The 14,346-nt window shown below is 47.4% G+C and overlaps 1 long non-coding RNA gene across 1 annotated transcript; it reads right to left on the reverse strand.

Moving 5' to 3' along the window:
- Nucleotides 1-7,874: 7,874 nt before the first annotated feature.
- Nucleotides 7,875-11,674, reverse strand: LOC141279244 (uncharacterized). Its single transcript, XR_012333214.1, has 3 exons — nucleotides 10,888-11,674; nucleotides 9,615-9,677; nucleotides 7,875-9,146 (listed from the first exon to the last, which is right to left on the reverse strand). It is a non-coding gene; the product is annotated as an uncharacterized lncRNA (long non-coding RNA).
- Between the last annotated feature and the right edge of the window lie 2,672 nt (nucleotides 11,675-14,346).

Consider the following 14,346-nt stretch of genomic DNA (forward strand, 5'->3'; position numbering starts at 1 on the left):
TCCCAGAAGACTGGCCCCTTATAAAGGATCTAAACTTCCCAAAGGCATGACTCTAGCTACTCTCTCGATGAGTTCGCCCATGCGTCTTTCCCCACATATTCTGCTTTTCTAATAAACGCTTTACTTTCATCTATACCTTCTGTCTCCTTGTCAGATTTTTCCTCTCAAGGCAGACAAGGACTGGGGATTTAGACCCTAGACGCTGGCCCCCATGGTCTAGCAGTTAGGATTCCTGGTTTCCACCCAGGCGACCAGGGTTCGATTCCCGGTCAGGGAACTAAGTTCTCTTCCAGCTGCTGCTTACCGCAAGCTGCCACTCCCTGCTGCGTGCACCCGAAAAGAAGGGGATGTACGTGAACTCATCAGTGCTGTGCCAGGCCTGTGGTAAATGCTCAGAGGTGGCTGTTGGCATTTGTATCTCCTGCAGAATCCTCTCCCAACCAGAGAATGGTATTCAGTTCTCTTGGTCACTCCCCGAGCCAGCCTGATGAGTTAAATTGGATCAATCAGGGTCCCCCAGATACGGACAGGGTTAGCAGAACTTGGCACTTTCATCCTTCGCGGAGCACCCAGTTTCCTGCCGACGTGACAAGGTCCACAGGTCAGAGCAGGGGGCGTGTCCCTCTGACCCTGCAGTCGCTGCTGTCTTGCATCTCTGCACTGTGGGACTCGAGGGACATTGTTCCAGCTAATGATTAAGAACTCTCCAGACAATAGGGGCTTCTTAGACAATGGGTGAATTTCCAGGATGTCCGGCCCCCTTCCGAGAAGGAGGGAGATAACAAAATGTAAAAAAGGTGTCTGTCAAAGACCAATCAGGCAGCTGGGGAGAAGGAGGGAGATAACAAAATGTAAAAAAGGTGTCTGTCAAAGACCAATCAGGCAGCTGGGGACAAGTTCCCTCTCTGGTCCGAACCTAAGCCGGGACCAATCAGCAGGAGAACACAACCAAATCTATAATTTACATACGGGGAAGTGGGAACCTATAAAACTGACATATTCGCGCCCAAAAGGGTTCCTTCTTCGACCTCCTGCGTGAGGACCAAGGAACCCCGGTGCACCGGCCTTCAATAAACCTCTTGCGTTTTGCATCGACTTCCGACTCTTGTTGTTTCCTGGGCGAGTCGAAACTCCTAGGAGACCGCGCAGGTCTAACATTTGGTGGCTCGTCCGGGATTCCACTCGCCCCGGACCACAAGAACATCGGGAGTTGGAGGTACCAGGTAAGCTCGAGCTTGATTGTCTGTTTGTCCCTTGTTCTTTGTGGGCCATTATCGGAGGAAAGCCGTAAGAATCGGCTTATTATGGAATCTGTATCGGACCTCTGGCTAGGCAGACGTGCTAATAGCCGGCGTCCATGAGCCCTAGGGGACGCCCTAGTGGCTCATCTGGAAGGAGAGGCAAACTCTGTCTCCCCTTCACTCGGTTTCGGCAGTTCCCTTGGTGGTAACTGCCATCTGAAGAAGTTTCGGTTTTGAAGCGAGCTCGCGGTGGCCCATACGTATATGTGTTTCGTGGAGTTTTAACTGTTTCTGTATTGTGGTCTATTCTTCTCTGACGGACGACAATGGGACAAACTATGACGACTCCTCTTTCCCTTATCCTAAGCTACTGGACCGAAGTTCGGGCCAGAGCCCATAATTTTTCGGTAGAGGTAAAGAAAGGAAAGTGGCAGACTTTGTGTGCCTCTGAATGGCCAACATTTCAGATAGGATGGCCCCCCGAAGGATCCTTTTTATTAGACAAGATTAAGCTGCTGAAGTCTAAGATATTTAATATAGATCCCCACGGACATCCAGACCAAGTACCATATGTCTTGGTCTGGGAAGATTTAATTCTCTCCCCACCTCCGTGGGTCCGGCCCTTTGTTTCCTCAACAGGTACGTCCGCGCATACATCAGCAGCGTCGGAGATATTAGCCTTAAAGAAAAACCCCAACACGGAGAAGCTACCCGACGCCCCGGATCTACCGAAGGCGATTTATCCTGACCCGCAGTCCGATTTGCTGCTTTTGGATTCCCCACCCCCTTATCCTCCGGCCCCGAATCCCCTACCACCTAGAGGACCCCCAGCTCCACTGCCCTCAGCACCAAGGGAACCATCCATGATGGAAGAAGAAAGGGGTCCCTCAGTGGGCACTAGGAGCCGGAGGGCAATCTCCCCGGACTCCACTGCCCTACCTCTTAGAGAATATGGCCCCCCCGATGGCCAAGGGAATAGACCTCTCCAATATTGGCCCTTTTCCTCTGCAGATCTTTATAATTGAAAAATGCATAACCCAACTTTTTCCGAAAATCCACAGGCCCTTACCGCTTTAATAGAATCTCGTTTTCTCCCACCAGCCCACATGGGATGATTGTCAGCAGCTGCTCCAGACTCTCCTAACGACTGAGGAGAGGCAACGGGTTCTTTTAGAAGCCAGAAAAAAAAATGTATTAGGCGCCAATGGGCAACCTACCCAGCTGCCTAACGAGATTGATGCTGGTTTCCCACTCGTCAGGCCAAACTGGGATTTCAATGCCCCGGAAGGTAGGGAGCGCCTGAAAATGTATCGCCAGGCTCTGGTGGCGGGTCTCCATGGAGCGGCCAGACGGCCCACTAATTTGGCTAAGGTAAGGGAAGTAACTCAGGGGCCCCAGGAATCGCCAACTGTGTTCCTGGAACGTGTAATGGAAGCCTTTAGACGCTTTACCCCTTATGATCCAACTTCGGAGGGACATAGGGCTACTATAGCAATGGCTTTCATAGATCAAGCGGCCCTTGATATTAAGAAGAAATTACAGAGGCTAGATGGCTTGCAGGGATTTTCGCTTCAGGAGTTAGTAAAAGAGGCAGATAAAGTATGTAACAAAAGAGAAACAGAGGAAGAGAAGGAAGAAAGAAAGCAGAAAGAGCAGGAAGCCCGTGAAATAAGACGGGATAAGAGACAGGAGAGGAATTTAAGTAAGATACTGGCCACTGTGGTTGGAGGAAGAAATATAGGGGATAGAAATAGGCAGGAAGAGCGAACGGCAGACAGAAGGCAGCCATTAGACAAGGACCAATGTGCCTACTGTAAAGAAAAAGGACATTGGGCGAGAGAATGCCCTAAGAAAAAGAATGGAGGAAGGCCAACCAAAAACAAAATCTTAACATTGAAAGAAGAAGACTAGGAAAGTCAGGGCTCGAACCCTCTCCCCGAGCACCGGGTAACTCTTAAAGTGGAGGGGGAACCTGTTCAATTTTTGGTAGATACCGGAGCCCAGCACTCCGTCCTTCTCCACTCAAAAGGTCCTATCTCAGCTAAAAGGTCATGGGTACAAGGAGCCACTGGGAATAAACAACATTCATGGACCACACGAAGGACAGTAGATCTTGGGATTGGACGAGTAACCCATTCATTTTTGATTATTCCGGAATGCCCCTATCCTTTGCTGGGAAGAGATTTACTCTTGGGGGCTCAAATTCACTTTCAGCCAGAAGGTCCCACCATAACTGATAATAAGGGAAGGTTACTTCAAATATTGACTATGAAATTAGAAGATGAATATAAATTATACGAGCAGCCTTCATCCTCACGAGTTAATGTTACTAATTGGGTAACTCGGTTCCCTCAAGCTTGGGCAGAAACTGCCGGAATGGGGATGGCCAAAAATCGGCCCCCGGTGCTAGTGGAACTCAAGGCAACTGCCACCCCAATAACAGTCCGTCAATACCCCATGAGTAGAGAAGCCAAAGACGGTATCCGTCCCCATATACAGAGGCTACTAGACTTGGGCATCTTAATAAGATGTCAATCAGCATGGAACACCCCTCTCCTGCCGGTAAAGAAACCAGGAACAAATGATTATCGGCCGGTGCAGGATCTACGAGAGGTAAACAAACGGGTGGCAGACCTCCACCCCACAGTTCCAAACCCTTACAACCTCCTGAGCACTCTTCCACCTCAACATACGTGGTATACTGTTTTGGACCTTAAAGATGTTTTTTTCTGTTTAAGACTCTCTCCCCTGAGCCAACCCTACTTTGCCTTCGAATGGAAAGATCCAACATCGGGAATGTCTGGTCAGCTGACATGGACACGGCTACCTCAGGGATTTAAGAACTCCCCGACCATCTTTGATGAAGCCCTCCATCAGGATTTGGCATTATATAGAGAATCAAATCCCCAGGTAACATTACTCCAATACGTTGATGATATTTTATTAGCTGCTGAGACCCAACAAGATTGTATCAAGGGTACTGAAAAACTGTTAACGGAACTTGGAACCCTGGGATATAGAGCCTCAGCCAAGAAAGCACAAATATGCCAACAACAGGTCAGTTACCTGGGGTATCTATTAAAAGGGGGGCAAAGATGGCTCACGGAGAGCAGAAAGGATACGGTGGCCCAAATTCCGGCTCCCCAAAACGCCAGGCAGGTTAGAGAATTTTTGGGGACGGCCGGATTCTGTAGACTATGGATTCCAGGGTTTGCTGAGCTGGCAGCCCCATTGTACCCCCTAACCAAAAACAGCACTCCTTTCGTTTGGGGCGATAAGGAACAACGGGCTTTTGACCAAATCAAACGAGCTTTACTTTCAGCTCCAGCCCTAGGACTGCCAGATGTAACCAAACCTTTTCATTTATATGTGGCCGAAAATAAGGGCATTGCAAAAGGAGTATTGACTCAGAAATTGGGTCCCTGGAATCGCCCAGTTGCTTATTTGTCAAAAAAATTGGACCCTGTGGCATCAGGATGGCCCACCTGTTTAAAGATAATCACTGCAGTGGCCGTTCTAGTCAAAGATGCTGACAAACTAACTTTAGGACAAAATCTAACGATAACAGCTCCTCATGCCCTGGAAAATGTAGTCCGTCAACCACCGGATAGGTGGCTAACTAATGCCAGGATGACCCATTGCCAAACCCTGTTGCTAAACTCAGATCGCATCAAGTTTGCTCCAGCCACAGGACTCAATCCAGCCACCTTGCTACCTGATCCTGACTTGGAAGGCTCCACCATCATACATGATTGTCAGGAAGTACTAGCCGCAGCACACGGCAGTAGGCCAGATCTGATGGACCTGCCCCTCCCTGATGCTGATTTCACCTGGTTCACGGATGGGAGCAGTTTCCTGGAGGAAGGTAAGCGTCGAACTGGGGCAGCCATGGTAGACGGAAATCAAGTCATATGGGCAGCGGCGCTACCACAAGGGACCTCAGCCCAACGAGCTGAATTAATTGCCCTGACGAGGGCATTAGAGATGGCAAAGAAATTAAAAACAAAGACGAAATCGTGGCTTTGTTGACTGCACTCATGCTTCCTACTAAAGTCAGTATCATCCACTGCCCTGGACATCAAAAAGGAAATACCCCAATAATTAGGGGAAATAATATGGCTGACCAAGTGGCCCGAGAAATAGCATCGGGAGAAGTCATTTTAGGACTGTCAGATAAAGTTCCTGAAAAACCAGGCCGCGATGAAGAAATCATCCCGGCCACAACAAAAGGAACTTTGTCCCCTCAGCAAGCAGAATCCATGTTACAACAGATGCACAGATGGACACATTTGGGGACTAAAAAGATGGTAGCCTTGTTACAAAAAGCCGGGTACGAAACCCCTGGAATGACAAAATTAGCTGAACAAATTGTGCAGGAATGCGTCCCATGTCAACAGGTAAATGCTCGCAAAGGGAAACTTGAAACTGGAAAGAGACTCAGGGGGGACCGCCCAGGAACTTACTGGGAAGTGGACTTTACCGAAGTGCGTCCTGGAAGGTACGGTAATAAATACCTTTTAGTTTTTGTAGACACTTTTTCAGGATGGATAGAGGCTTTCCCAACAAAGAAAGAAACAGCTGCTGTAGTAGCCAAGAAGATTTTAGAAGAAATTTTTCCTCGATTTGGAGCATCAAAGGTAATAGGGTCTGATAATGGTCCAGCCTTTGTCGCCCAGGTAAGTTAGGATGTGGCCAGATATTTGGGGACTGATTGGAAATTACATTGTGCCTATAGACCCCAAAGTTTAGGTCAGGTAGAAAGAATGAATAGGACTCTAAAAGAGACCCTAACTAAATTGTCCTTGGAGACTGGCGGTACCGATTGGATGGTGCTCCTTCCTTTGGCCCTATTCCGGGTTAGAAATACACCTTCCCGATACCATCTTACTCCTTTTGAAATATTATATGGTGCCCCGCCTCCCCTCCTCACTTTAGGAAAAGAAATAAAACCTGATTGTCAAAATAACACTGACTTATATGCTAGGCTACTGGGACTCCAATTGGTCCAGAAAGAAATGGTCCCAACTCGCCAAGGCCTACCAACCGGGAACACCGGGAGAAACTCATCCTTTCCAAGTCGGAGACTCCGTATACGTCCATCGGCATCGAACCCAGATGTTGGAACCTCGATGGAAAGGACCATACACCGTCCTCCTCACCACCCCAACGGCCATAAAAGTGGACGGCATCGCTGCCTGGATCCATGCTTCACATGTGAAGGCTGCACCAGCGACGGCATCATCAGGATGGCGGGCCCAAAGAACCGACAACCCGCTCAAACTCAAGCTTCTACGAACCTAAGACTTATAATTTTGGTTTTACTGCCTTTACTGACTGACTAGGAATATCTGCCGGGATAGGAACAGGAACCACAGCCCTCATACAACAACCCCAGTATTATGCAAGTTTAAGACAGGCTGTAGACATCGACCTTCGAGCATTAGAAAGTTCCATAACTCAACTAAAGGAATCACTCACCTCACTTTCAGAAATGGTGTTGCAGCCTAGATTTGCTGTTTCTTAAGGAAGGGGGATTATGCGCCGCTCTAAAAGAAGAATGTTGCTTTTATATTGATCATTCAGGAACCATTACCAAAAACCATGGATAAACTAAGGGAACGCTTAGATAAAAGGCAAAGGGAGAGAGAGAACGAAAAAGGATGGTTTCAATCATGGTTTGATAAGTCCCCCTGGTTTACCACCTTAATCTCTACTCTGTTGGGACCTCTTATTGTTTTATTGTTGATTTTAACTTTTGGACCATGTGTTCTAAATCGCTTGATAGCATTTATTAGAGAACGTATCAGTACTGTACAAGTTCTAATGTTAAGACAACAGTACCAAAGTTTACGAACAGAAGGTTGAGATTCCATGATTGGAATCAGTAGTCACAAGAAAAAGGGGGGAATGTGGGACTCGAGGGACATTGTTCCAGCTAATGATTAAGAACTCTCCAGACAATAGGGGCTTCTTAGACAATGGGTGAATTTCCAGGATGTTCGGCCCCCTTCCGAGAAGGAGGGAGATAACAAAATGTAAAAAAGGTGTCTGTCAAAGACCAATCAGGCAGCTGGGGAGAAGGAGGGAGATAACAAAATGTAAAAAAGGTGTCTGTCAAAGACCAATCAGGCAGCTGGGGACAAGTTCCCTCTCTGGTCCGAGCCTAAGCCGGGACCAATCAGCAGGAGAACACAACCAAATCTATAATTTACATACGGGGAAGTGGGAACCTATAAAACTGACATATTCGCGCCCAAAAGGGTTCCTTCTTCGACCTCCTGCGTGAGGACCAAGGAACCCCGGTGCACCGGCCTTCAATAAACCTCTTGTGTTTTGCATCGACTTCCGACTCTTGTTGTTTCCTGGGCGAGTCGAAACTCCTAGGAGACCGCGCAGGTCTAACAATTCCAACCTCTGAGCCTCAGCCTGCTCTCCCATCCCAACCCCCAACCCTCCTCCTTCAAAGCCCAACTCTTCCAGGAAGATGCCCCTGATTAGTCCCACCTCTTATTCTGATCCTTCTCTTGGATTGGGACATTAATAATAGGCACTCAAGTACACAGCTTAGTTAATATTTTAAAATATTTTCCATGCATTTAGGAAAGCGTGAGTTTTCTCCACTGCTCAGTTAGGACACAGAAACCCCGAGAGATGGGTGGGGCAAGGGAAGAAGGATAGGCCAGTCCTCAGGAGACCTCGCTCTGGTCCCCACTGGGCCACTAATAAGCTCTGTGACTTTGAGCCAGTCAGTTCCCCTCTCTGGGCCTTGGGGTCCCAATTTGCAAAATGTTCTCTAAGGTCTCATCTGGCTCAAATATTCCATAGCTGTTTCCTTTGACTCTTCTCCTGTGTCTAGTTCAGAGCTCCACACACAGATATCTCTTGTGCCCTGTTTCTTCAAGACTCTGCCTTTCTGAGTCTGTTTGATCTCTCTTACTCTGTGTCCCTGGCCTGGGTTCCTGCAGCTTTGACCTGCTGAGTCTGGGGTCACGGATGAAGCGGCCATGGGAGGAATAAGGGGGAGACCAAATTCTCCTTCTCGGTGCCAGGGAGGGCCTGTAAAAATACAGATGCCCAGGTCGATCCCTGGAGAGTCTGATCCATGGGCCTGCGGGGGACCCAGTCACCTTGTTTTAGTCAGCTATGGCTGCAGAACAAAATGTTCCCAAATTTTCTGTTTGTTTATTATACTTATTTATATATTGATTATTTTTAATACCTGGAAGACCCACGTTTCCTGGACTGAGAATCAGCGTGTTGGGCCTCCGTGTGCTCTGCAAGGGCTGTGACCTGAAACTTTTTAAAGAACCATCCACATTTTGGGGAAGCATTTCTGAATTGTCTATCACCAACCATTTCTTCTTGGATACCGTCATGAAACACCTGTTTGCCGATTGGAGCTGTCCTTCAACTTGATGCACCTCTCGATCCGAATGAAACATTAAATTGTCTTCCTTCATCAGGCGTACAGTTTTTAAACTATCATTGGTATTTCAAGTCTTCTGAAAACAACATGGCAGTCTATGCACCAAATTTTCTGTTTAAAACAACAACCGTTTCATTTACTCATGATCTGAGGAGCAGGGATTCAGGCGCCACTCAGTGGTTTGCGGTCAGCATCACTCAAGGGGCTGCCTTCAGCTCGGCTGCGCTGGGAATGTTCACGTGGTCTGTCTGTCTGTCTGTCCCTCCCTCTCTCTCCAGGGGGAGTCTGACTTCTTCCAAAGCAGATGGCCTCCAAGAAGTGGCATTCCAAATGTCTAAGGCAGAAGTCGCAGATCTCTTAAGGCCCAGTCTAGAAAGTTACACGATGATAGTTCTGCCTCTTTCTGTTGCTGAAAACACGACATAGAGCCAGCCCAGACTCTCAGTGGGAAGAGTGGTGAAGTTTCACTGTAGAAGAGCCTGTGGGATGGGAGAGGCCATCTTTGGAAACACAATTTACCGTAATTGAAAAAATAGTCTCCTGGGACTTCCCTGGTGATCCAGTGGTTAAGACTCCATGCTCCCAATGTTGGGGGCACGGGTTCGATACCTGGTCAGGGAACTAAGATCCTGCATGAAGCCAGGCACAGCCAGAAAGGACAAAAAAAGCCTCCAGATGAGTCTGCTGCACCCGGTGTCTGCAAACCGCGTCTCAGGGAGCCTGCTTCCCATCTCTCCCTTTCTCCTTCCCGTCAGACAAGGCACAGCTTCAGACTGCCTCACAGCGCCCATATAGGGGCTAATTATTGACGCGTGGTGGTCTTCTCTGTCAATATCATTCCCATCATTTGCATTCAGTAAATACTGACCGTACACTAATTATATTGGTGAGAGGGGAGAGGGTTCAAAACATAACCCAGACACCCCTCCCGTCTTCAAATTACTCACCATGTAAAAGTAAACAACTTAGTCTGTTCCCTGGGTGAAATCATTGCATCCCTTCTCCTGATTCTGAAAAAGAAAGTCCTGAGTTAAATTTAGGAAGATGATTGCAGATTCTCTTTTTAACAAGGTCTCGGGAAGGAGTTGTGTGCCACAGGCTATATAAATGTTTACAATTAGAGTGAGTGGCTAGAATGTTGAGTGTTTTATACCTGTCACCTCCCACCAGCTACATCTAAGGTTCTGTACAAGGCCTGAAAAATGAAAATCAATAGAGATAATGCTTGAAATGGTGGACATCAAATACGCCTCTGGTCTGAGAGGCAATTACTTGAACAGCATCATCAAAGAGACAAGTGAATTACAGGAGGGTTGAGAGGGACAGAGCAGGCAATGGTCCCAGGAGTCCAACATAAACAGAGAGAGAGACAGAGCCTCCATGACCACAGGGGGTCTGCTGACCTGCCCAGGATGCCAGGCTTCTGGCTACTGCCCTGTCCCCCTCGGGAAAAATGCAGGTTTGTCTCTAGGCACCCGATTTTGCTCTGTAGGGAAGCTCCTCCCCTCATGGTAGTTAATCTGCAGGCTTCATGTGACTTCTCTATACAGAAGTTCAACAGTCTGCCAGCCCCAAACCATTTTAATTTCTTTCCTGAACTCTAGCTTGGGCTTTGGGGTCGGGGGGGGGGGATGTTGGGGATGTGAGAAATAATAAGTGGATTCAGATCAGTCTTACTTGCCCAGCACATGTGCCTAGACTAATGGGTTATTGTCTAGTTGCAAAGCTGGTTTAGAGACTGAATGGAGGTGCCTTCTGGGTCACTATAGTTCTTCCTGGCCCCCAAACTCAGCTACAGCCTCTGTTCTGAGCCTGGATCCAGTGGGTTGGAAGAAAGTGTATGATGATAAACAGGTGTCTCTCGCCATGCACGCTGGCTCCAGGCAGTCAGGGAGGGGCGGGGAGTTCAGATGCCTGCTTATGCTAACAGGCTGTCAGCTTCTCTGTGCATAGGGATAACAGAAACACGAAGCTATTCTGGTCTTGTTTGGGAGCCATTAGATATTGAATTTCCAACGTTATTATCTCCAAAGGGCAACACCACTCAGTTTTCTCCCATTTGCATTCACTGGGAAAAGACAAATGGGTGCATATTTGCAGAGTGGAAAGGCTGGGTGGGGGGAGGAGTGGTCATGTGCTCTAACTTGGATAACCAGCGGCTCTGGAAGAAGTGTGCTCATAATTAGAGATCAGCACCTTGAGGTGACGTTACATGCTTACAAGTTTAAGTTAATCAGGCAGCAACTGGTTTTCCAGACTACTGGGATTGGGGTGAATTTTTCACTTAGAAACAAATCTCATCCGTGCTTTGGCATGCCTTGCTTCCTGACATACGTCATAGTTTTCCTGTGGGAAGATAGGGAGAGATTATTTCAGACTTCCCCCGCCCTGACTGCCTTTGCTTCCTTCCTTTTCCAAAAATCAAGACCCAGATAAAGAGAGCTAAGGAAAGGGACTATGCAGGACGCACTCCACAAAGAGTGACGCTGGGATTTGTGTTTCTGATGTGCTGGTGTGTGTCAAGTGTGTGCCAGTGGGGCTGTAAGTGGCAGGTGTAGGTTTTCTAGGGGAGGAAGGCTTGTGCTGAATTTCTGCTTTCTCATGATGAAAGGCTGCTCTCCCCTCTTGTATCCCTTAGGGGTGTGTTGGCTGCATGGGACAGAAAACCAACTACAGTTGATTTATGTACTGGGGGGTACAGCCGGTGCCACCTCTGATAGACTCAGCAAGAAGAGCCACTGTCAGCCTCTGGCGGGAGGGAGGGGTGACCTGGCCTGTACAAACTTCTGCCCCCCATCCCTGTGTCCTCATCTTTAAAAAAAAAATTCTCAGCCTGGAAAAAAAATTTATGTACTAGGAGCTGAGTTTTCTCATGTAACGAGAACTCTGAAATGAGGTAATTCAGATGTTGTTGATGGCTCTCTCGAGCTGCTGCCCTGTCATCCTTAGCTGCAGACTTCTTTCTTCATGGTTGCAAGATGGCTGTTTCATCTTCAGGCATCCCATCCATGTTTCTGACAAAAAAAAAAAGGACAGGACATAGAAAACAAACTTACAGTTGCCAAAGGGGAAAGGGGAGAGGAGAGATAAATTAGGAGTTTGGGATTAACAGATACACACTACTGTACATAAAATACATAAACAACAGGGACCTACTGTATAGCACAGGAAACCTTATTCAATATTTTGTAATAACCTATAATGGAAAAGAATCTGAAAAAGAACACAGATATATATATGTATAACTGAATCACTTTGCTGTACACCTGAATCTAACACAGCATTGTTGTTATAACTTAGTTATAAATCAACTATACTTCAATAAAAAAAAAAAGGAGAAGGGGGAGGGGGAGAAAGGACAGGAGGAAGAAGAAAAGGAGCAGAAGAAGGGAGAAAAAGAAAAGGGCAAAGGGCAAAAGGGACATATTACTGTGTCTTTCTTAGAATTCTTCCTGAGTATAATTCTGTTCCCATCTCCTTGGCTGGAACTGGGTCATATGGACACCCCTAGTTGCTGGAAAATCAGTAGTTTAAACTGAACACGTTGCAGCTGAATTAGAAAAATGTTCTGACAGAAGGGAAAAGGAAGCGGGGGAAGGGAGAAATTAGGAGTTCGGGACTGACATATACACACTGCTATATATTAAATAGATAACTAATAAGGACCTACTGTATAGCACAGGGAACTCTACTCAATACTCTGTAATGGCCTATATGGGAAAAGAATCTAAAAAAAGAGTGGATATATGTATATGTATAACTGATTCACTTTGTATACCCCTGAAACTAACACAACATTGTAAATCAACTATCCTCCAATTAAAAAAAAAAGAGTTCATTGATGAGGAAATGAAGAATTAAGTGAATTAACTAAAATCAAATAATAAATCACATTCTAAGGGGAAAAAAAAAAGAAGGGAAAAGGAAGAGAACGTACCTGGTCTAGGGAACCAGGGGTGTCTGCCATCCTACCCAGTCCCCACTGCTCCACCCACAGTCAGAGAAGTCCTGCTTTTCAACCCCCAATGTCAGTGTCAGGGTTCCCTGCTCCTCCTCTCCAGGCAGTCTTGCCTGGGAACCATTCTCTCCTCTGCCTTGGGCCTCAATAGCACTAGTTTCCTCATCCCTTCATCTTGGGAAGAGAGAACGAAGCAGCTGCAGCTCACCGGCGTGGTCTGGGCCCAGGGTACCCGTGCCCAGGGAACCAGTTCTGAAGACCCTTTGGTTAAGCTGAGAGGTTGCTGGCTGGAGAGAGAGCATGGAAGAAAGTGTTCGGAACGCACCTGGAGAGGTGGGCTGAGGCAGGATCATGTAGGGTCTTGTGAGCTGCAATTCACTTAAATTCAACCAGTTATAAGAGAGTCACCATGCAAGACACTAGGGCGTATAAATGGAGTAAGATGCCTGGCTGATCCCAAGGAGTTCCCGTTCTACTTGGGCCACACACACGTGCAATTAAACACAGTAAAATTCAGACTATGATATGTACAAGCACAGATGAAGAGACACAGTGCAGTTCATGACAGTGTGGACAAGACGGCTTTAATTTCAAGAAGGTGATATTTGAATTTCACTTTGCACGGTAGGTATGACTCATGTAAGTAGAGAAGGGAGGGAGAGGATATCTCAAGCAGAGAGGATTATATGAGCAGAAGTTTTGGGGTGGGAAAGCAAGCAATGTATTTGGATAATTGTGAGTGGCCCTCTTGAGCTGGGGGACAGCGTTTTCAAGGACTGGGGTGACCAGAGTGATGAGATGGGGAAGGCAGGGCAGAGAATGGGTCGGAGAAGAAGCAGCAAAGGTAGGTGGGTGTCAGGTGGTAAAGACTGAATGTTGGATTTTAAGAAGTTGGATTTTAACTTGTAGAAAATAGGGAGACTTGGAAGGTTTGAATCACATCTGTGTTGTGGAAAATTATTACCAAACAAGAGTTAGTGTGGGGTGGGGAGACTGAGGCAGAGGCACCAGCGAGAGGCTGGTACCTAGAACAGAAGCAGTGGGGGGAGAGGCATGAGGATGGTACACACTTTTCTGGATGAATAACTGAGTTGGGAAGGGATCAGGACCAAGGAGTGCTTTTGAAGTGAGAAGAGCTCTTTCAGCGAGGGGCTTAGCATTCGGCCGAGGGTGGGAGAGAACACGCTTTCAAAACCCTACAAAGTAAAATGAGTACGAATGGACCCAAGGTAGCAATTGGTGGGCAAGTTCTGCTCTGCTCCTGCAGTCTGCACCCTAGGATGAAACAGCACCCAAAGCTTGCTGTTTCTACTAGGAACTGCTAGGAGCGACGAGGGTCTCCTCGGGTGACTCCTGGTCTTGCCCCTTTAATTTTCCCTGCAGGCCCTCTGCTTCCTGTCCGTAGCTGTGTGACCTGGGTACTGACATATTGCAGGTCTGTTTTTGCCACAGTACAAGGGAACTGGGGCAAGTGTTATCCAGATGGAGTTTTAGCTGAACAATTGCAAGATATTTAGCTCAGCACAAGCCCCTTAAGCTCCCAACACTTACACTATCCTTCCAAACCCTACGTCCTGGCATGGATCTTATTCTGGGCATGGAGAGGGGTGAGAGTGGGGAGGGTTTTAGAAATGGCTTCTGTGCTTTCGCGCCCTCTGCCCACCGTGGCTGGGCACACCTGCCCCAGCTCTCTCTCTTTGCTCCTCGGCCTCTAGAGAAGC

This window comes from Tursiops truncatus, chromosome 8, assembly GCF_011762595.2.
Source record: "Tursiops truncatus isolate mTurTru1 chromosome 8, mTurTru1.mat.Y, whole genome shotgun sequence".
Classification (NCBI taxonomy): domain Eukaryota; kingdom Metazoa; phylum Chordata; class Mammalia; order Artiodactyla; family Delphinidae; genus Tursiops; species Tursiops truncatus.